Here is a 22,135-nt window from a genome sequence, read left to right on the forward strand (position 1 = left end):
TAAGAGATGTGTTTTTATTTGCTGACAGTTATGTATAAGGCTCACTTGTGTCCCATTTTTCCCAGAACAGTATCCTTTTTTTTTTTTTTGCACCTTTAATATAGGACCAAAAATGAAGTATGGGGTGGACTATATGACCTGAGCAAACTTCACATGGTTCACATGAGTGTCATTATGAGAGAACATAAACATAAGCCATGTAACAGCTGGGTTTGGGGCCTATACATTAGGAACGAATGGACAGAACCAAGCAAGCAAAATGTGTTTCCTACCTGTGGAACACCCTAGGCTAAATGGACCTGTAGGTTCTTTACTGCCATCAAATTCTATGTTTCGGTGTACTTGAGTGCATCTCGCGGAGGGGAAAGGAGTCAAGTTGGCAAGTATGGTGTACTTGCTGGGCGGAGGAACATCCTAAAGATCTATGGATCACTATTTGCATGGCGATGCACCCTGGGCAGGTATCTAATGGGGTACAATCATTAGATATGAACTAGTCACCTAAACACATAGAAGTCAACATTTTGTGGGCTGAACCAATATTCAGCCTATCATTTCCTAAGAACTAGTTCCTAGTGATTTGATCAGGCTGTCTGATATCTGAACTGAATGAATATAACTGGAATGATATAATTGTGTATGTGCATTTAAAATTGTTTTTTTTTGTATGTTTTGCTGTTTTCTGGTGTAATGTGGATACATTGTTGTTCCGTTCATGTGGTAACCCAGCGTATGTAAGAAAGAAAAGCCAGACTCATTCTTAGTGGAAAATCTACTATATGTTGAGGTTGAATGTTTGATTTTTTTATTTTTATTTTTTAAATTCTAAGTGGAAAATAATATTTGATGACAGTCACTCCTTGTTCTTTTTATTAAACACAAACAAAAAAACTGAATATTCTCACCAGGTGCAGCCTAACTGAAAAGATGCTTTCCATACACACAACAAAGCCTCATCTCATACATGTCCGTCATGTGCAGCGATCACATAACCAGTTATTCTTTTGCTTCTGTCTGCACAATAAGTTCTACATTTTATTTATAGCATATAGATATTGGTCCTGGATCTTCTTGACGTTTATTTCACTATAACACACAAGTGACCATAAAGCATACGTGTTGCTTGCTCACAGTGGAGGCAGCCATTTTATGGATGAACCAATGATGCTGCTTTATAACAAATTAGTAGGCTGCATTTTTCCTTCCTCTGCTTTTTATATAAATGTTTGCATTTAACACCAAACACAAGCAAGGCCAGCACACACTGAAAATCTAGTGAATTCCTCCCTATAAAAGTGCTAGTATTCACAGTGCTCATAGGCTCTTTGCTGGCTCATTGAAGTGAATGGGGAGCACTCGCACCCCCCCTGTCACACATTGGCAGATAAGCTCAGAAAACACGGCAAGCAATGTTCTCAGCATACATGCACTCTTGTGGAAGGGGGTGTGCAATCCAAATTCACTTTAGTGTTTCCGCATGCATTAGCATTCAATACACCTGTGTGACACCACCTTGAAGACAAACACTCGCATATCCTACACATAGTATCCATATACCTGAAACATTTACAGAGGACCCATGATGCACTCCTTAGTGATTGAGATTTAAAGTGTGAATAAACCACTAGTCAAGTTTCGCTGTAACTGTGAATAGTAGAAAATTTTTGACAGTATATTTTGGACATGAGAGAGATATGTTATGGACACCTACATTTTAAAGTATATACCATACCACCCCCCGCCCCCCACCCATACTTTTTTTTTTTGTGTGCACCACATGACTTTTGCACGTTCAAATGGAGCACAGAGAACACCTTTTGGCCTTTAAAGAAAAATAATTAATAATAATAAAATAGTAGAAATTGGTACAAAATGTCATCCACACAAAATGGATAAATGTACAGAATGACATTGTATAATTTTGATGACATTGTCCCATTTTCCTTTCAAAGTGGTGTCGAAGAAATCTCATGTACTGGAATATAACATTCCATTTAGTTTAGTAAAATGTAGTTAAGAGAGAAAAATGTGTCTGGCTTTGTAAAATAAAAATGCTTGGTATTATTATTATTATTATCCTTTATTTGTTAGGCGCCACAAGAGTTCCGCAGCGCCGTACAATGCACAGACGATAGACAGTACAGGGTAAAACATTACTGAGCAGTAAACAAAAATACCAACAATTCAGGAGCTCCAAGCAGGCTAATGCAGAAAAGACGGAGCAGAAGAGTAGGTAAGGACACAGGAGGGAAGAGGGCCCTGCTCAAATGAGCTTACATCCTAAGAGAGGGTGAACAAAACTCGGGTACAAAAGGGGCCAGTTGATGTAAAGGAGAGAAGAGGGGACAGGAGGAGGGAGGGGAGAGCGGGTTAGGTGGAAGGGTTGTAGGCTTTGAGGAACAGGTGGGGTTTTTAGTGCCCGTTTGAAGGAGCTTAGAGTGGGAGAGAGACGGACGGAGCGAGGGAGGTCATTCCAGTGAAGGGGGGCTGCCCGGGAGAAGTCTTGGATTCTGGAGTGGGAAGAGGTAATCAGAGAGGAGGAGAGACGACGGTCATTGGCCGAGCGCAGGGAGCGGGCAGGAGTGTGAATGGAGAAGAGGTTGAAGATGTAGGGGGCAGTAGACTGGGAGAGTGCCTTGTATGTGGTGGTCAGGAGTTTGAAGATGATTTTGTAGGGGTAATAAATATTTAAAGCTTGTGATGTGACCAACCACAGATTAGGGCGAGAATGCTCACAAGTAGAGTTTCTACACCAGCAAATCACAAGTGGATGTTGCATTCAAAGAGGCATCCTTATGAATAATTATCCTAAAGTATTCAAAAGTCCTAACTGAAGAAATTATATCACTGTCCATAGATGCTGCGATTACAAAACAATCGCCGAACCCGAGTAGCATCTGATTGGGAATATTCACATGTTGATTGAGACAGGTTGAAAATGTGTTTGAGTGATAACTGGTCGTCTGAACGCACTACTACTTTGGCTATTTGGACAGCATGCCTGAATTGTCTGATATGGCTAGGTATGTATGTGCTTATATATCCAGATATTATTATTCTTATTATCATCATCATTTATTTGTTAGGCGCCACAAGATTTCCGCAGCACCATAGACAGTACAAACAGTAGACTATACAGGGTGAGACAGTACAGAACAATAAACAAAAATACCAATGCTTCAGAAACTCCAGGCAGGTTAATGCAGTAGAGGCGGAGTAGAAGAACAGGTGTGGAGACAAGAGGGAAGAAGGCCTTGCTCATACGAGCTTACATCCTAAGGGGGGGTGGAACAAAACAGGCACAAGGGGAGGAAGTTGAAGTATGGGGGAAAAGGACCTGGAGGAGAGAGGGTAGAACGTTAGGAGAAGATGCGGGGTTAGGTAGAAGGTTGCTAGGCTTTGAGGAACAGGTGAGTTTTGAGTGCTCGTTTAAAGAAGCACAAATTAGGAGAGAAACGGATGGACGGATGTGTCCATCATACTTTCTCTCACTCCTCTGTAGCAGGTTTTCATGTTAGGAGGTGGCAGACTTGCTTTGCTCTAATACACTGTGTGGATTTGTTGAATGACACACAGGGCCAGTGATGTTGACACATTTTAAATCCCCACAGAATCCGCTTTTTGACCTGTGTGTCAGCGGCCTGTAATAATGCATGCTAATACTTCTTCTTTTTCTTTTTTTTAACATACCTGCAGTGTAATATCACTGAACAGTTTTTATTATATTTTACCAGCAAGGTTCATATCTAAATTCTGTCTTTAGTTGTCCAGACATGGGTCAGTTATGAAAGTCAGTGTGAGCGCCCAGTGACAGGATTAGTGTCTAATTTGGCCACTCACTTGTGATCTGATGGATTGCTTCTGGCATTACTGGGGCCTATTAATGCGATGACGGCGCACACAGGCTCATATCAGTCATCTGACTGAAAATACTGCATACTTGCCTACTCTCCCGGACTTTCCGGGAGGCTCCCGAATTTCAGGGAGTCCTTCTGGAAGAGTAGGCAAACCTCCCAAACCCCATAAAATGCCAAAATTCACGACATTGAATAGCGGGGGTGGGGCTTAATCACTTCATTAAACCCCGCCACCCGCTATTCAATACATTGAAATTCTGCATTATATGGTAGGGACGGGGCTATAGTGATGTAATTACGTCATTACGCCCCCTCCTACCCTCTGTCACATGATCTGCAATCCAATCTCCTGGAGTACAGATTTAAAAAGTAGGCAACTATGAAATAATCTCACTGTTATTGAGTAGTGCAGTCTTCTTCTGGTCACACATTATGTAACATTGGGCCAACTGTACAATATAGTGTGTGATATCGCAATGTGTGCAGGCAGCATTTCTCCTCCTGTTTTTTTTTTTCTCGCTCTCTCTCGTTTGTGTTTTCTGTGTACCTTTTGTGCTGTCTTCCCCTCTGTAATGCCTTTTTTCTCTTCCTCTTTGTTATAATATGAAGCATGTTGGGATTAGTGCTTGGGAGACACTTAATAGTGATGCAGCTACTATAGTAACTCTGCCGCTTCCATCATACCTTAACTTTAAAGACCCAGTTACGGGACTTCCTGTGTTTCACAAAAATACAGCAAGATACACCCACAAAGTGACCGCTTCCTCTTCTTTTCAGGACTTGTTTTCACAAGGTTCTGCATGGACAAATCATTATACTTTTTAAAGAAGAACTCCACCCAAAATAAAAATGACACTGCAACACACAATCTTCCAACAGCTAGCCAAAATCCCAATATTTGTATGATGCTTACCCCCCAGAACTTCATCAACTGTCAGTTATAGTCTGCAAGAGATGTTATTTTGCATTTGAGCATTTAGATAGCAACTTCTCCTTCTCTTCTGGAATATCTCATAAATAATGGCGATACCAGACACCAGAGCCATGTAGTTGTACTAATTGGGGTTGTGGTAGTTGTTACCGTATAATTTTATTTCTGTGTGGAGTTATTTACAGCCACAAAATGCTTTAACAATATAGTCTGAATGGGTGATAATGCCGGCTTCTACTAAGTAACTGATTTAGCATTGCCTTGTGAGAAAGTAGGAAAACGTCAAAATAGGTTCATACACTTTGACACACATGTGCCTCTCGGTACACTGTGAAATGTAATCAATCAAATTTACAAGGCTCTGGTCAGTATGATTTGAATTTATGAAGAACCACCTGTCGCATGAAGGTAATTGTAGTCCGCAATGAAACGGCTGTATCAGAAATGTAGAAAGGATACATCTGTGGGTGATGAATGCACAATTACTCTGCCAAAATTATGTAAAACTGTTTGATGTAATGCATTACATTACTTTCATACAGCAGGACAAACAGGCAGCTCTGTGATTTTTCCATTGCTCTCTGTACAAGTCTACATATAGCTTTTTTTAATCATAGCAATATAGCTGCATATTAATCTTGTATTTTTTATTGCATCATTATGAGAAAAGCTCTCACTGATCTCTCAAAGATGCTTCCTAATTTACAGGTGCAAATGCAGGGTATACATGTAACCTAAACTTGTAATACAATATATAATACAACCAAAAATTATATTCACAAGGGAGTAACACCAGCATTAACACATGAACCGTTCCCTTCCTCCTCATCCTACGTTTTATTTTTCTTCCTTATTACTTCCCTTCTAACCTGTGTTAGCTTCTACCTCCCTATAGATTCACCTATTATCATATTAGCCATAGCGTTGATTATTATATGGTTTCTGTTTTAAATCTATAATCTTCAATATATACTTTTTTTTGGGGCTTTGTGTGTGTTTTTGTATATCTAAGTAAATATTTCATGAATTCTTTGTATTTACTTTTGTTAATAATAGCATGGGGTATTATTTTGCTCACCTTTGACTCCAGGTTATTAAATGTTGGCTAATCAACCATAGCCCTTGTAGGTTTCCCTGCTATTTGCAGTATAATTGCTGTTTGGTGTATAATTAATAAAACTAGTACTACTTTGATCTGTTTGTTTACTAAACTACTTAATACTGATTGTCATTTTAAAATGCACAGATGCACAAAGACTAAAGCACTTTTAATTATATTTCTAAAAATTGTGGTAATTTTCTTACGCTGAATAAAATGGTGGAGCTAAATAAATAAATGGCCTCTGTATCCGCTAATATCCTTTTATGTCACCTTTCAAAAATAATTGGTTGTAGACTCCGTGGTATATTTACTAAACTGCTGGTTTGAAGAAGTGGACATGTTGCCTATAGCAACCAATCAGATTCTAGATGTCATTTTGTTGAATGTACTAAATATATAATAACTAGAATCTGGTTGCTATAGGAAACATCTTCACTTTTTAAAACCCACCGTTTAGTAAATATACACCTAAGGCTGAAACTACATCGTCAACTTACAGCCACACATTTATCTCTTGATTTAGTTGCTTAAAGTTGCACGCTGGTATTTCTGCACCAGGCGTACATCCGGCCAAAAACAGTGGAGGGTAGTCTAAATGCAAGGAGCGTAGGTCGAGTACAGTAAGAGTATGCTCATTGAATTGCAGCTGAGGTAGACCTTGACACATAGTCATAGACACCTGTCAGCTGGAGTATCTGTTGCAGGTGCTGATGGGCTAGTGCTACAAGTCACACTGATGATGATGATCAACAGCACTAATTAGCCACTTCAGATTTGATGATTACAGCTTGACCCCTCCCACTGATACTTTATACATTAGTGTGCCTGCTATATTACATGAACTGTCTTATTTCACATTTCAGTTTGGACTGCAAAATGAGAAAAAGTCCCATTTTTCATTTTGAAACTTGAGAAGATGTTTGTGTTTATAATTTTATATGGTAAATGATATTTCCATATTTTATTAATAAAACTATCCACACACTATTATCTGTGTATAAGAGAATTCATTACATTATTATATTGTGTACAAATAGGGTAATGTGACTTTATTACTGTGAAGCCGCATATCCCTGCACTATCCTCTACACTTACTCTGTGTACACACTTGTTACTCCTGATGTAAACCTGGCACATATCCTAATGTTATAGAGCTTGAACCCACTTGAGATACATACAGCTAGTATGTGCTTTTCCATATGTTCATATTTTCCTACATACGTTTGGGGCACCAGTGCGTCCACCTCTATGAGCTCCATTGAATGCAGTTTGAAGCATTTGTTTGTTCTATAAAAACTGTTCCATATTGAAGCGCAAAAATATATGGCCACTAATTATGCTGAACCCCTAACTGAAACCTAGTTTATTGTTGTTTTTTTTTAATTTTTTGTTGGGCAATAATAGTATGTTCTTCTGGTAAATTATTGCAAAATATAGTAGTCTTCAATGGAAAATGAAGAAATGCTTACTAATGTGGTAATGTAAGGCTATTACTTTTTGCCTAAGTTTTATATGCAAAGCTCTATCCGCATATAAAAATGCTATTTCAATGTTCTCTTCTGGCATCACCTTGGGTGCAAGTATTGTAGTCCTAGTACGTCAACATCACGTGGAAGTATTACTTCCTCACTGACATTATATCTTCCTAGCTTTGTACAGAAACCTCTCGTTCTAACCTTTTTATGATTCTGATGCAAATGTGAACACGGAAATACGGAAGTGACAACTGTGCTATTTTCTCCTTATCTTTAGAGGATTGTGGTACTATACTTTTCCAGAAAGGCTTGCATTAGACTTTCATACTGCAGTGCTGAAATTTCCAACGATGAATAGGATAAAAGGAATGTCTCAATAGATATGGTTACAGATTTATACATTGTCTGCAGCAGAATGGTCAGGGGAGGGCTGGCAAATATTAGCCCGGGGGGCAAATCAAGTCAGCAGCCTATTTTAATGGGAAAAAAATTCAGGTGACCCAGCCCAAGGTAGCCCACTATGGGACCGACCCGGGGGGAAGATGCACCTCTGCCCTCCAGCCCAGCCTGTCCCTGAGAATGGTCATCCTGCAAAGACAGTGTTATAATATGAGCGCTTCTAGCTTGGTAGGCTGGTACTCTATGCATTACATTGTGTGAAGCGAACTGTATTTCTTTAGCAAATGGACAGAAGTGTAAATAAACACTACTTACATGGCTGCTGTCTTTGGCAAGTGACCTTTCCATTGAAGGTACATTAATATATTGCGTCATTGTTTGTATAATGGCTCAATTTTTACCCTGTTTTGTACCTGCCACTGAATCTTGCCCCTCCCTATCCCAGGTACATTTAAAAAATGATATAATAATGTGGAAACAATTCTGTTGGTTGATATAACGTATTCATCGTATCTTTTTCTTCAGTATAAATAACGTGTTTTTGTTTGTTTGTTTGTTTTTTTAAAAAGTACACTAATGTATTTTTTATTATTATTTTTAGCGCCATTATATTTTTAAGCCTATGAATCAATGTGAGAGGATTTGGGCCAGGAACTTTACAGTGATTGTGATTACAAAATTTCCTTTTGCAGAATGTAGTTTAGCAATAATTTTTAATTTTATGTCTAGAACAGGGTCATTTTTGGTGCACAAGCAGTTTGTGAACCACAAAATAACTACGGTATATAATATTTGATGTGCTGCAATAATAACATGCATGCTTGGTTTCACATATATCTGGAACCACACATGCTTGGTAAAAACATGTCATTCAATGTAAAAGGTAAGTGTTTGTATGTGAATAAAATAAATACAATCAGATGTGTTTGCATGGAAATTCATCCTTTGTTTTGGTGCCTGATACAGGGAGGAAAGAGTTAAGTATGAAGTCAACAGGTATAGGCACATCTAGGTATGTGATATGTTTGTTTTGGAAGGTGCTACAAATGCTCGCTCTGTGCAACCTGACACCATGTAGGCCGGGCCCACTTGCCTAGGAAAGCAGGCAGCAATGTAAGAGAACTGGAATTTCAGGTCCTGGTCGGTAATAGCAGCCGGCCCTCCCTGGGCTGTGACTGGCGATTGCTGTCAGTTCCAACCTGAAAATAGGAATGAGGGACAGAGATGTTTCTCAGTGTCTGCCCTGCCCATCGCCTGTTTGCAGTGCAGGTAAGGTAAGGGAACAGGGTTTTTTATGCCAGCAATATACCCCATATACTATATATGGCATGTATGTTTATAAGGTATGTGGTATTTTAGGCAAAATGATCTTGCACTTCATTGTGTATAATATATTATGCATGTCAGATGAAGATGAACCATGGTTTAAAATGCAGCCACAAGCTGCTCTAAAACTCTCATGTTCGTGTGTGTTTCGTGGACTTGTAGGGTGTGTGAGCTGTGCTGTAATTGCATGGGTATAAGATATCAGACTGTACTGTCATAGTACACGGTTATAAATATTGCTGCAGTATACCAGTTTGTAGGGGAGGGGAGTAAAGCAGGTAAGGTGACTTACTGACCTCTCTGATGTACGTACTGCTGTATAATGCGATTGGTGTTTGTCTGAAGATCAACCTGCAAACATCTATATGTGCACACTTACTGTTCTAAGTAAACACTACCTGAAACCTGGGAATATAGTGGTTCTGATAAGCGAATTATTAGCACAGGCTTTGTGTATGTTTATTTTAGTGTGGTCCCTAGTGTTTGCTGCTAATAGAGTACACAAATACTGAGTGTGTGACTAAACTAAAGTTTTCAAGGAATGGAGATTGTGTAGTCTGTGATGCCCTTTGGCCAGCAATCCTGTGGAACTGATCTTGTATATCATATATCACAATTGTTCTTCTTTTTGACCCACCAGAACTCTTTGTTTTAAAATTGTATCTTTTTTTAGGTCTCCTCTGTATAGATAAACCCATTGACACCTATTTGTGTAGCAGCAGATTCCACACCTGTGTATTAGAGGTCTATTTATCAATAATAGCTGATCAGGAAGATTCTCTGTTGCTGCTTACCGCAGTGATAGAACGATCTTCTTTCATTCAATTTAACAACCTATTGCCAGGGCAGCTGAGCGATGATACTGGCTGGTAGCAATAAGAGGGCTCTTACCACTATTCCAGCCAGTGCAGGGTCGTTGCCCATGTGTGACCCGACATTATACAGCTTCCAGTTCTACTTGTGACAACAAAAATAATAAAGTTAAAAAATTGTAAAAAAATAAATAAAGTAAAGAAAATGTTTTATTTAAATAATAAAGCATTTTTTCTAATGGGAATGGGCTATCGCCATCCTAAGAAGTAGAACAAATCTTGGCTAGCTGCCAGACAGGTATGCAAAGCATGAAACAGCTTCTCAAGATAACCATTTGGTATTGTCAGTTTTGTTGTTGGCAGTACATGTTGCTTATTGCTGAAAGCATTGTATTAGGTGAAAGGTTCTATCTAGTGTAACTCTTGTATTTTATTCATTGATTTTAATAGCTTCAACACTTCAGTCTTGTTGGGGTACCCTTCTAAAAACAAATGTACAGGAAAACTGCTAAATAGAAACTGCTGACAATGAATAGGCAAACATGCCCTTAAATATTCCCGAAATGCCGCCACATGCTTGTTTGGTGGAGAGCAAGTGCCAATTTCTGGCACATGTTTGTCTTTTTATCTGTATAAATACAGGGTATTGGCCCCTTTTGCCATACCCTGTATTTATAATTATGGTGTTCTGCTGAGCTCCATTATTGCAAAATAATTATTTTGAAAATCACTTATATATGCCCCTGAAAAATTATAAAGCAAATACAAGGAGCAGCATTTTATTTGTAAATCCAATTAAGCATTTCTTTCATCCTGTGGGAGGCATTGAAGTAACAGTACATCTGTCATGCTGCAAAATGTAGTTGGGAGATGACCGCTATCATGTGTCATCTTCAGACTGTGCTAACATGCCACGGTGAGGACAGAAGTGACCCGGTGCACAGCCAGGGTGTGACCAGCCTAATGTTTTGCTTAGTCAGCTCAGTAATTTGGCTCCATTTCACCATTTGTGGGCAAAAACTGGAAATGTCTAAATATAATAGATATTTGTTTTTTTTTTTGCAATTTATTGAAAAGAGCTGCTAGGGTTGGAAAATGTTTATATATATATATATATAAATTGGTTTCCAAGTTTATTATTCGTCTAACCAAATCCCCTCTTCCCCTGCTACTCCTCTGTGTAAATCTCTTCATTAGCTCCCCATCCTTTTCAGAATTCAGTTCAAGCTCCTTACTCTTACTTACTAAAGCTCTTCCTGACACTTCTCCCACGTACATCTCTGATCTTGTCTCCAGGTACATACCTACTGACTGCTCCGCCTCTGACCTCCGCCTCAATTCACCTCTCATTACCTCCTCCCATGCTGCCCCCATTCTTTGGTACTCCCTACCCCCCCGCCTCACGCGACTTTCAATCCTTCAAACACTCACTCAAAACTCACCTTTTCAAGTTTGGCTATCCTACTATTTCCTGACCATCTTATCCATCACCTTCTCTTCCATAGCCTGCCATCTCCATTTTCTCCTAGCTAGTTCTACTGTCTCTCACCACCCCTCCCTCTAGAATGTAAGCTCTCACGTGCAGGGTCCTCTCTATTCTCCTACGTCTGTCTACTGTATGACTCCCTTGTACGTCCTGTCATATATTTTGCTGCACTCTGTGTAAGTCCCCATAACATTACTCAAAATCATCTGTGCTAGTTATGTGTATTAGCGCATCTATTTGTTACTTGCTTCTGTATCCGGTGCTACGAAACCTGTGGCACCTTAAAAATAAATAGTAGTAGTAGTATTTAGTGGTGGCAATCATTTCATAGCCTTGGTCTGGAGAGATCCAAGCAGTGTCAAAGGCTACATGTAAATACAACAAATGGTTGGGGGTTACAGGCAGAAACCCCAAACAAAGTATTCTGTAGCGGTGGAAGGTATATACTAAAAATATGTAACATAAAGTGGAAACTTTCTTTAAAGATGATGTCCATTTTGTAGGCTGTTTGCAGAAAAGAGCTAGCTTGATACATAGTATAAAGAATGTCAATAGTTTTAGATTCTAAGCTCTCACAAGCGGAGCCCTTTAAACCCTTTGTTACGTCATGTATGCAATGCCTGCTTGTATAAATCTATGTGAAATAATTGCGCTTTATAAATACTGCATAATTCACACACAAACACTGCATTTAAATTAATAGATGAAAAATGATGGCACTTAATAAAGACAGCCAATTGTCCTGTGGCAGGGATCGGAAACAATAATTAACAGCACACAAGCCTAGGAAGGAAACTTATCGTGATTGATATTTAATAATTCATTACCAGTCATGATAGGCTCCATCCCATACCAAGTGCTATTAGTAACTGATGTTAATCCCTGCTTTTATTTGGCAAGTGTAAAGTAAACAATTGGCTACTTATGCCAATATATTTATTTTTAGCAGTACACTGGGGAGGCGGGGGTGGTAATAGAGGATCGGTGCTTTGATCTGATTTTTTTCACTTTTGCAAACTATGCATTTTAATCACAGTAAGCAAAATAAAAATCTGCTATACTGCAAAATCTTTAAAATGTCATTTGTATTTATGTGATATGTCAAGAAGAGCAAGTGTTCTATGAAGAAATCCTGTTGTGCCTTTACTACCCTTATGGTAGACTATGTAATATAATTGTATTTATTTATAATTGGATTGTTTCTCAAGATATGACAGTGAGCATGAGGTTTACATGCAATATAGGCCTGGTGGTAGCAGTCTGTCCTAAGGCTGGTTGGAACCTGAGAAAGTACATCTCAGCCCTCTGTCCTATGGCTGGTTGGTACCTAAGAAAGTACATCTCAGCCCTCTGTCCTATGGCTGGTTGGTACCTGAGAAAGTACATCTCAGCCCTCTGTCCTATGGCTGGTTGTTGGTACATGAGAAAGTACATCTCAGCCCTCTGTCCTATGGCTGGTTGTTGGTACATGAGAAAGTACATCTCAGCCCTCTGTCCTATGGCTGGTTGTTGGTACATGAGAAAGTACATCTCAGCCCGCTGTCCTATGACTGGTTGTTGGTACATGAGAAAGTACATCTCAGCCCGCTGTCCTATGGCTGGTTGTTGGTACATGAGAAAGTACATCTCAGCCCGCTGTCCTATGGCTGGTTGTTGGTACATGAGAAAGTACATCTCAGCAGTCAGTCATAGGGGGGTATTCAATTGTCGGCGGAAACGCTGAAAATCCTGCGGTCCGCGCACTTAATAGTGTGCTGAAAAACCGTTATTACGGTAATTTTATCGCTGGATTTCAACTCGCAGCTCCCTGAGCCGCTAGCTGAGATTCAGCTATTACCGTAATAACGGTAATAGTTTTAACGCGCCGCGGAAACAGGACAATTGAATATGCCCCATAGAGTATCTCCCTAACCCCTGACTAAACCTGTTGACATCACATTTATTAGTGTTGGGTTAAATCAAAGATGCCATTTATTTAAAAAAAAAAAAAATAAAAATGATGTGGTGGGCATGCTACTTGCCAGCTCGCACGTGCCCAGATTAAGAAAGCAAATAAAGCTAAATTACATTTATTGGAAAAATAAAAAATCTATATGTTTAAGCAGTAATGCATTAAAAAAGCTGTTCTAAAATATAAATTTGTAAAGCTTTTGGTCTGTTATCACCATTCATTCTCCCACATTTCGCCTGCAAAGCTTACAGCCGTCAGGGTTATGGCCTATGGTAACCTTTTTGATGAATAGGGTGAACCATCCTTTTATAAATATGCCCCAAACATTTTCTTAGGGTGATGTTTTATTATTACATTTTGCCTCCTGCTTTCCTCACCTTGCAAGTGTTTGGAAATACAATAATGGGGGATGGGTAAGTCACATTATCCCTTGTACTAACAGGCCTCACCTGTTTCTCCACTTACAGTGATGATAGCCTGCTTTGTTATTGCGTGAGCCACATTTATTTGTTGACGTGAACCTAAGGCTAAAGCTGCACTATCTATTTTTTTCGTCTCTTGAAAAATCGTCTGCAATAAAACCTGTAAGAGAAACACATGAATTTTCACATAACAAGTCTGTCCTCCTGTTGTCTGCAGTTATGGTTCTGTTTTATGCACTTCTCAACTATATAAACACATAAGTCACTTTATGATTCCCATTCATGTCAAATGAATGTGACAGGATAAAACTGCACCATACATAGATTGTAAGCTCTCCTGAGGCAGGATGATGCAAATGATTAAATATCCTTTTATAAAGCGCTCTGTAATATGTAGAAGCTATATAAATAACTGTTAATAAATTTCACATTTGGTGACTATTGACACTTCCAAGTAAAAGGCGCTAGTCATAGTTGACTGTGTGTAGTCACTGTTTTTAATATAGCTGGCACAATATATTTCATTTTTTGTTATATTCACGGGTGCCAGCTCTGTGGCTGAGCATTTTTCAGTCATATAGGCTGACTAATGGGAACGCCTCCAATCATTTAAAGAATTGGCGCCTGTGGTTACACGAAATAAAACTTGTTCTGGTACAATTTTGCCACAATTTGGAAAAACTGTGCATTACCTGATATAACTTGCTGGAAGTATTGAATATATAAATGTAATTGGATTGGTGGCCAATTGAGGTATCAAAATGTATCCAATGATAAATTATAGCACTTTCAGGAAATTTTGTTTTACTGATATTCCTTAAAATAAAAAAAGGTTATATACTGGATATGGTGTAAAATGAACTATAGGGCTATGGGTTTTTTTTTTTACTTTTTTTTTCTTTTATCTTTTAGGATAGATATTCATTTTACAGGATTATATATGTACAGAATTACACTATTTGTGCTGTCATATACTGTGTGTAGATATAGATGTATATCCACGCACTCTTCATCTCCCGCCTCGATTATTGTAACCTCCTCCTCACTGGCCTCCCCCACTCCCCCCCTCTCCCCCCTCCGCTCTATACTCAATGCAGCCGCAAGACTCATCTTCCTCTCACGCCGCTCCTCCTCTGCCTCCTCTCTCTGCCTTGCCTTACACTGGCTCCCCTTCCCCTACAGAATCCTTTTCAAACTCCTCACCACCACTTACAAGGCTCTCTCCAACTCTACTGCCCCTTATATCTCTAACCTCCTCTCCATTCACACTCCTGCCCGCTCCCTGCGCTCGGCCAAAACCGCCGCCTATCCTCCACTCTTATCACCTCTTCCCACTCCAGAATCCAAGACTTTTCCCGTGCAGCCCCCCTACTCTGGAACGACCTCCCTCGTTCCATCCGTCTCTCTCCTACTCTGTGCTCCTTCAAACGTGCACTCAAAACTCACCTATTTCTCAAAGCCTACCAACCATCTACTTAATCCCCCATCTCCTCCCTTTAGCTCGTCCTCCCTTCTCTCCTCTTGCCTCAACTGGCTCCTCTTGTGCCTGGTCTGTTTACCCTCCCTTAGGATGTAAGCTCGCATGAGCAGGTCCCCCTCCCCTCCTGTCTCCATACCTGTTCTTCCGCTCCGTCTTTACTGCATATGACTGGCCGGAGTTTCTGAAGTATTGGTACTTTTTGTTCATTGTTCTGTATGGTTTAACCCTGTATAGTCTACGGTTAGTACTGTGTGCGGCGCTGCGGATACCTTGTGGCGCCTAACAAATAAATGATGATAATAATAATATATAGATATAGATGTATATAGATATGTGTGCATGTATGTTATATTCTCGAACAGCTTACAAATCGCATTGCAGTCCATAAAATTGTTGCTCTTAGTGTGGGATGGAGAGGGATGCAGGTAATTCAGTAATCACACCTGCATTTAATACTGATACTCCCTGAATGCAACTTTCAAAAAGCCTCTTAGTACTAGTGTGCCAGGCACTCAGCTGCTATACATAGTGCTAGTTTCAGGAAAGTGCAGAACATAAGTGCCGTGTTCCAGGGTGCTGAAAACACTTGTGTGTCACTAGTGTAGAAGTGTGTATGAATGAGCTCTATTTGGTGCAGCTCTATTGGTGCACGCATTGTCCATTCCTCGGAGGTGCATTCACAACAGTGTAATTTGAGCCTTGGGGTTCCTGTAAACAAGACAGACTTTTATATAAATGCTAGTGTGCACTGTGGTTGTGTTTTCTACAAGGATCAACAATCTGTTTTCTGAAGGTCATTCAAACTTACTGTATGAAAAGCAATGAGCAAGAGGGTTGAAAATTGTGTTTCTCCACCTTTTCTTCAACAGTATCTTCCAACATGCTATATTTAGAACAGCTTTAGAGACTGGGTTTATTAAAATGTTACTGCATTACAGAGCATGTTTAACTGCAATAGCATTTATACACAAACTGTAGTTTGCAGGCAACATAAGTTCTAAATACCAAGGGACATATTCAATTAAGCGCAGAGTGCCGCCGGAAGTGACCCGAAGGCACTTTGTGTTACCGCAACATCCTGGATTTCCCTTCACACCCCTCCCCATTGGGTTGCGAAGGGAAATTTGCGATGTTGCAGTACCGTAATAATAAAAAATAAAAAAATGCGCAGCCGCGATATTGTGGGTTAATTCAATATGCCCCAAAAAACTCTCATATCTATATGTACTCTGGACCTTGTTTACACAATATCCCAGTAAGGACATTATTGTTCCATACTCAGTGCTGTAGTAATGACCTTGATATTACAGTGGAAACATGTATCTGTAGGATGCTTCCATTATGCTGCATACTACCATGTTATATACACTTACTAGTGAATCTATGACTGTGGGCCTCTTCTGTTTTTATGATGTGGCATAATGTGAAAATCAAAAAAATGCCCCTAATTTATGTCTATCTAAGTCCTAAATGTTAAGGTTTAATGTTTATTAATTTGGGACTGCGCTTTACAGGAGGCTAATATAATGCATGCCATTGTCTCACAAAATTAGAGCAAGTATTACCAGCAATGCAAGATTCCTCTCTGACAGTTTAATCCTTAGTAACAAAGGGGGCACTGCAACCCTATCATATAAAATATAAATGAGGAAACATAACTACACAGTTCAATATACAACAAATATTTGTTACTTGGTTGGTGTAAATAAGTTGTGAAGCAATAACAATCCTATACAACATAAAGACTATTTCACCACAATGTGTGTGTGTGTTGTAATACTTTCATATGGTGTATTGCAGTGGTAAATGTGTAGATGGCAAAAACTGTTTACCTATTTTAGAGCTGCACAGTTTATATCCATTTTGTGTGGATAACTTTTTTACTTCTTTTTGTTGTTTGTTTTGCAACTGTTTTTTACAGTTGCTGCGCTCTCAAGCTGTCCAAACACACAGCAACCGTGCTGCTCGACCTGACCACTGTGCGGCGGGAGCACTGTCCAGTTTAGTCACTTACATGTGTGGACAGAAATAGATGATCTGGACCACTACGGGGTCTGTAAGGACAGTTGCAAACATGATGGTCATATTCCATCTGGAATAATAGGCATTTCTGATAATGATAATCATTATTGCTTATTAATAAGGCTCCACACAATTTTGTAGTGTCCTACTTCGGACTTGACAATATAATATATGGAAAGAAAATATGCAATAAGAGAGAGCGCACGAGAAACAGAACCTATACATACAGGGTGGACGAAAGAGTTACAAACAGCAGACAGAGGGTCTTGAACCTATATGTTTGGATTAATATCAAACTATCCAGTCAAAAAGCAGATATCACTGCTTATTGCAGCAGATATGGGTACCTTCAACAGCCTGTCACTTTTCATAAATACTGCAAATTATAGACACCTTAATATAATATCTAAGTAACTGATCCTGTTTTTGATAGCCTGGCAGCAGCAAGCATTACATATCATAGGGAGACCTCATGTAGTGGACCTGCACAGACAGTGATTCAAGTCTAATGAAGGAGAGATAAATGACAGCATGACATTCTATTGTTGTCATATTGACCGTGTTCTATATTTGAAAACATAAAAAAAAGTTTTAAGAGTGTTCCTTTGATGGCTAACTTGATTGGTCTGTATGTTTTGCTTATAAGTGGTAAATTCAGCTAAACAAATAAAATCTGATAAGCTGCCCATTTCTTTTTCTTTTCTTTGTCCAAAACCCACCTTTTTCTACTAAGTCTTAATTGGGACTCCTGATTTTCCAAGACCTTCCCAATTTTTGATGGTTGAAATCTTAAAAATCAGACTCCTAGATTTCAGAGAGGTGCTGTACATGGATTGAATTCCATCTTCACCGGAAAAAAACTTTTGTCTACTATTTGGTTGGGGTGTTTGTGTAGGAGAAACAGAAAATTTGACAGCAGATAAAAATCACAGTGCCCATCTATTTGATCCTTAGTTTCCTGACTATTGGTAAGTCTACAGAGTGGATAAGGCAGACCATTAGATATAACATAGAGGTTATATATACAAATAGACTCTTAAGGGTATATTTACTAAACTGTAGGTTTGAAAAAGTGGATATGTTGCATATAGCAACCAATCAGATTCTAGCTGTCATTTTGTTGAATGTACTAAATAAATGACAGTTAGAATCTGGTTGCTATAGGCAACATCTCCACTTTTCCAAACCCACAGTATAGTAAATATACCCCTTAGAGTCTGTATTACACATTTGGGGGTAAATGTATCAACCTCCGGTTTCTTTAACTACCGCGAGTTCGGCGTCTTCGCATCTTAAATTTAAAGCGGCGCTGCCTTGTAAAGGGAAACTTCCCTTTACAAGGCAACGCCACTTTAAATTTAAGCTTCCTTTGAAGAATGTTTCCCTTCTGTTAAAACCCTTGATATATATATTTGAGATTCTATCATGTCCCCCCTTTCCCTTCTCTGCTCCAAATTATACATATTAACATCTTTTAGTCTTTCTGGGTAAGCTGTGTGCTGTATGCGGCAGGTAATTTAAATATACTTACCTTCCCCGTAAATTCCTTTAGCTGTGTCCTGACGTCTAGTTGCGACATTGAGTCTGGATAGATGCTGTTTACCACTCAGGTGTGCCTGCCTCGAAAACCCATCAAATATTCACTGCCCTGTGGCATCTCGTGGCATTCTATTCGCAGTTCACAGTGGTTTTAGCAATATAACGCCCTGCCAATAGAATACCACAAGATACTGCATGTGACTTTGAGTTTTGTTGTGTTACTATACAGGCACTCCTGACAGGCAACACAGCAAAGAGGAGCTGGTTCTCTGCAAGGCGGTAGGAGCGGAGAAGATAGGTACATATACGTTTTGGTTTTTCAGTTTTGTTTTGTTTTATCCTAGCAGGCCTTCTCCCACACTAAGTAGGCAAACCTATTTTTATGACTGTGCAAATGTGATTTCCATGGCTGCTCTGGCTCTACTGATTAAAAATCATGGGAACCCCTCTCCCATGCAGGTCTGGACAAAGTCCAGTTACCATAGTAACTACAAAATGTGCACTGACAACTGGAGCATATCCCCCTATTTTGTCTACTATCCTCACTCAATAACCCCCCCCCCCCCCCCCCTACTACTATGGAGGCAGTCTGTCTGCTGCACCTCACATTGGCTGTCTTGCATTTACAGATGCCATGCACAGAAACTACACATCGACAGAAGACACTGATGTTCCTGGGTAGAAGTATGTCTGTATTGCAGTAATAGCACCATGTTGTTGAATGTTGTACACGTTGTCTATAAATGTCAGTAATATAAATAAATAAGGGCATGTGTTACAGGAGAGCAGGAGGGAGAATGAATTACAGGGTGTGGGAGTGAATGAATTACTGGAGAGAGCTGTGGTGAGAAATAAATGACCGGGTGGGGGGTGGGGTGTTGGGGATGGGAAGATATTGCATGGGGGTGGTTGGAAATTCATAACAGGTTGAGGGCTACAGAAGGAGAAATTACAGGGGAAGGGCTGGTGGTGGTAAGTGAACTACAGGAGAGGTTGTGGGGAAAACGAGTTACAGTACATATGTATATGTTACGGCTAATGTCATAACCTATCAATAGTTGGCATTATCAAACAGATATCAACTAATAGTTGTGCTTCTGACATTTTCTGCAATGTACCATAACCCACAACAAATATATCAATCATCCTCATGCCCGACACCAGCTGTTTTTTTTCAAGAAGTACAAGTTTTAAATTCACATCCTTGAATAATGGAGACAGTCTCGCGCACAGATAGCTTACCTAAGGCTAGATGAGAGAAATAGGTATCACAGCTACTCTGAATCTAAAGGTAGTCCAAACCTTAGTACTATAAAAATGAATAGGGCAGAATCACCGTTATAAGACTAGTGATGTCACTATACCATCCAATTGTGATGTTAGAATATAGATATATAGAGATCAAAAGTGAACAAAAATATACATTAATTAGGATATGTTTGCACCATAAAGATAGCAAGACCCAATGGTTGATATGGTAAATGTATCTCAAAGTTTGTGCGATGTCCAGTTGTTGGATTGAGTAACAACCTGCATAACCCAAAATTGTCCAGTGGTGTCAGTATATATATAGTGTTCTGAACAATAGTTGTAATCCAGACTGATGCAGAGTATATAATTAATAAGGTAGCTCTTTTTACAGTACCTAATGCAGTGGTCCTCTGGTTATATTTCTGTGGCTGTGATATCCTGATGGTCCTGTTCCTCTAGGAATGCTGGAGGGTGTAGATAAAACTTCAACAACGTCCTGTGTGTATGATGGAAAAATAAAAAAACCGGGGAAGATACCAATGACATAAACTAAAAGTGTCTAATAAACTAAACTCTTTATTCATATCATTATCTACAACTTTATGCCGTTCAAGTTGTAAATAATGACATTTCTTTCAAAGTATGCAGTATTGCATTGGTCTGTATCAATTCAGCCTCAATTTACAACACTATTTGTCTGGAACATTGTAATTCATTTTTAAGTTTTTGGAATTATTCAACGATCTTCCAGGTGGTAGCTTATAATACAGTGGTTGGAGGGGGGTGCATGGAGTGGTATGCTGTACAACCACTTCTACTGCCTTCATTGTAAAATTATCAAATTCCATTAATTTGCGTTATCCATACCACTACTTCTAAATTTCCACTTCAACTACTATTGAAAGAACTTGCACCAAATGACAGATGTGCAATGAAAAAGTATTTCATGACCGTTAACATGCTAGACGTTTGAGCTTTATAACCTAACCCATTGGCCATATAATCTGTTATCCCACACCTGCATCTATGTTTTTATACGTAACTTGCATATTTTACGTTCTAAAAATTGCTGGCTCATGGCATTTGGCCATGGCTCATAACTTTTTGGAGATATTTGTCCAGGTCTATGCCAATGTGTGCAATGTCTGAATTGTTGCAATGCGTCATGTTTGCTCTTGATTTGCAGGTCTTCTAAACTTCAGTCTTCCTCTGTGTCCTTTCTCCCCTGTGAATTTGAATACATAGCAAACTGCTAGTGCAATCGTTTGTAGTTAATCCCAGTTTTGCTCAGGATCTCATAGGCCTTCATGTGAAATGTTTATATAGACTGTCCTTGTAATTGTAACTTTTGGCTGAGGATAGAAAAAGTAATTGCAAAGATATTATTTAACAGTTATCCACATATCTAAGCATAAGAAATGAAAAAAGGTTTTTATGCTGTATTGTCAGGTCCATTAAAGGTACCGTAGTTAATATTGTGTTTATTTGTGGTGATCTGTGATACACACATTATGCTGTTGTGCATTGTACGATCACAGTTTAGCATATAACAGTAGAGCATAAGGGATACTGGGTAAGACGGAACCTGGTGTTCATGCTGAAACAGCAGGAAATGCTAGATATTTCTAGCGTACGCTATTCTGTTCTTACACACACACACAGTGGTAAATGGGTGGGGGGATTTCTGCTCAGAACCCCTTACATTCATATGTTTATCTGGCTTTATAAACCACACTGGAACGAATCATAGACAAAACCAGCAGATATACAGAACCTAACAGCAGCAGAGAAGCATGCTGTGCAGTGTTTATGTGACTCTTTCCACATGCATGATGATTTTGGCCTATGTTGACTAAATTAGCCCATAATTGTGGATATAGCTATGTGTTTGCAGTTATTAGTTGACTTCACAAATGTTATCCAGTCATATGGTGTGATTGCTGAAAGGCTGAATCTGCCCAGTGTAGCCACTTGTGTGTGTGGCCAAATTGAATTATGATCTGGACATCCATCAGTCAGACCAAATGTTCAGATCTTTATGCACTTGGCCAGATTTAGTTTTAATTAACAGTGACTGATTGG

At 39.3% G+C, this 22,135-nt stretch overlaps 1 protein-coding gene across 5 annotated transcripts in view; it reads left to right on the forward strand.

Moving 5' to 3' along the window:
* The window catches only part of ELF1 (E74 like ETS transcription factor 1), a 106,082-nt gene that overhangs the window by 53,184 nt on the left and 30,763 nt on the right, over positions 1-22,135 (forward strand). The window contains exon 1 of one of the 5 annotated variants that reach the window (XM_075199783.1): positions 9,011-9,033. The exons of the other annotated variants lie outside the window; for them this stretch is intronic. The gene's annotated coding sequence lies outside the window, so the exon portion shown is untranslated. Of the gene's footprint in view, positions 1-9,010; positions 9,034-22,135 lie in introns of those variants that run through there. 5 annotated transcript variants of the gene reach the window in all.

This window comes from Mixophyes fleayi, chromosome 2 (genome assembly GCF_038048845.1).
Source record: "Mixophyes fleayi isolate aMixFle1 chromosome 2, aMixFle1.hap1, whole genome shotgun sequence".
NCBI lineage: Eukaryota > Metazoa > Chordata > Amphibia > Anura > Limnodynastidae > Mixophyes > Mixophyes fleayi.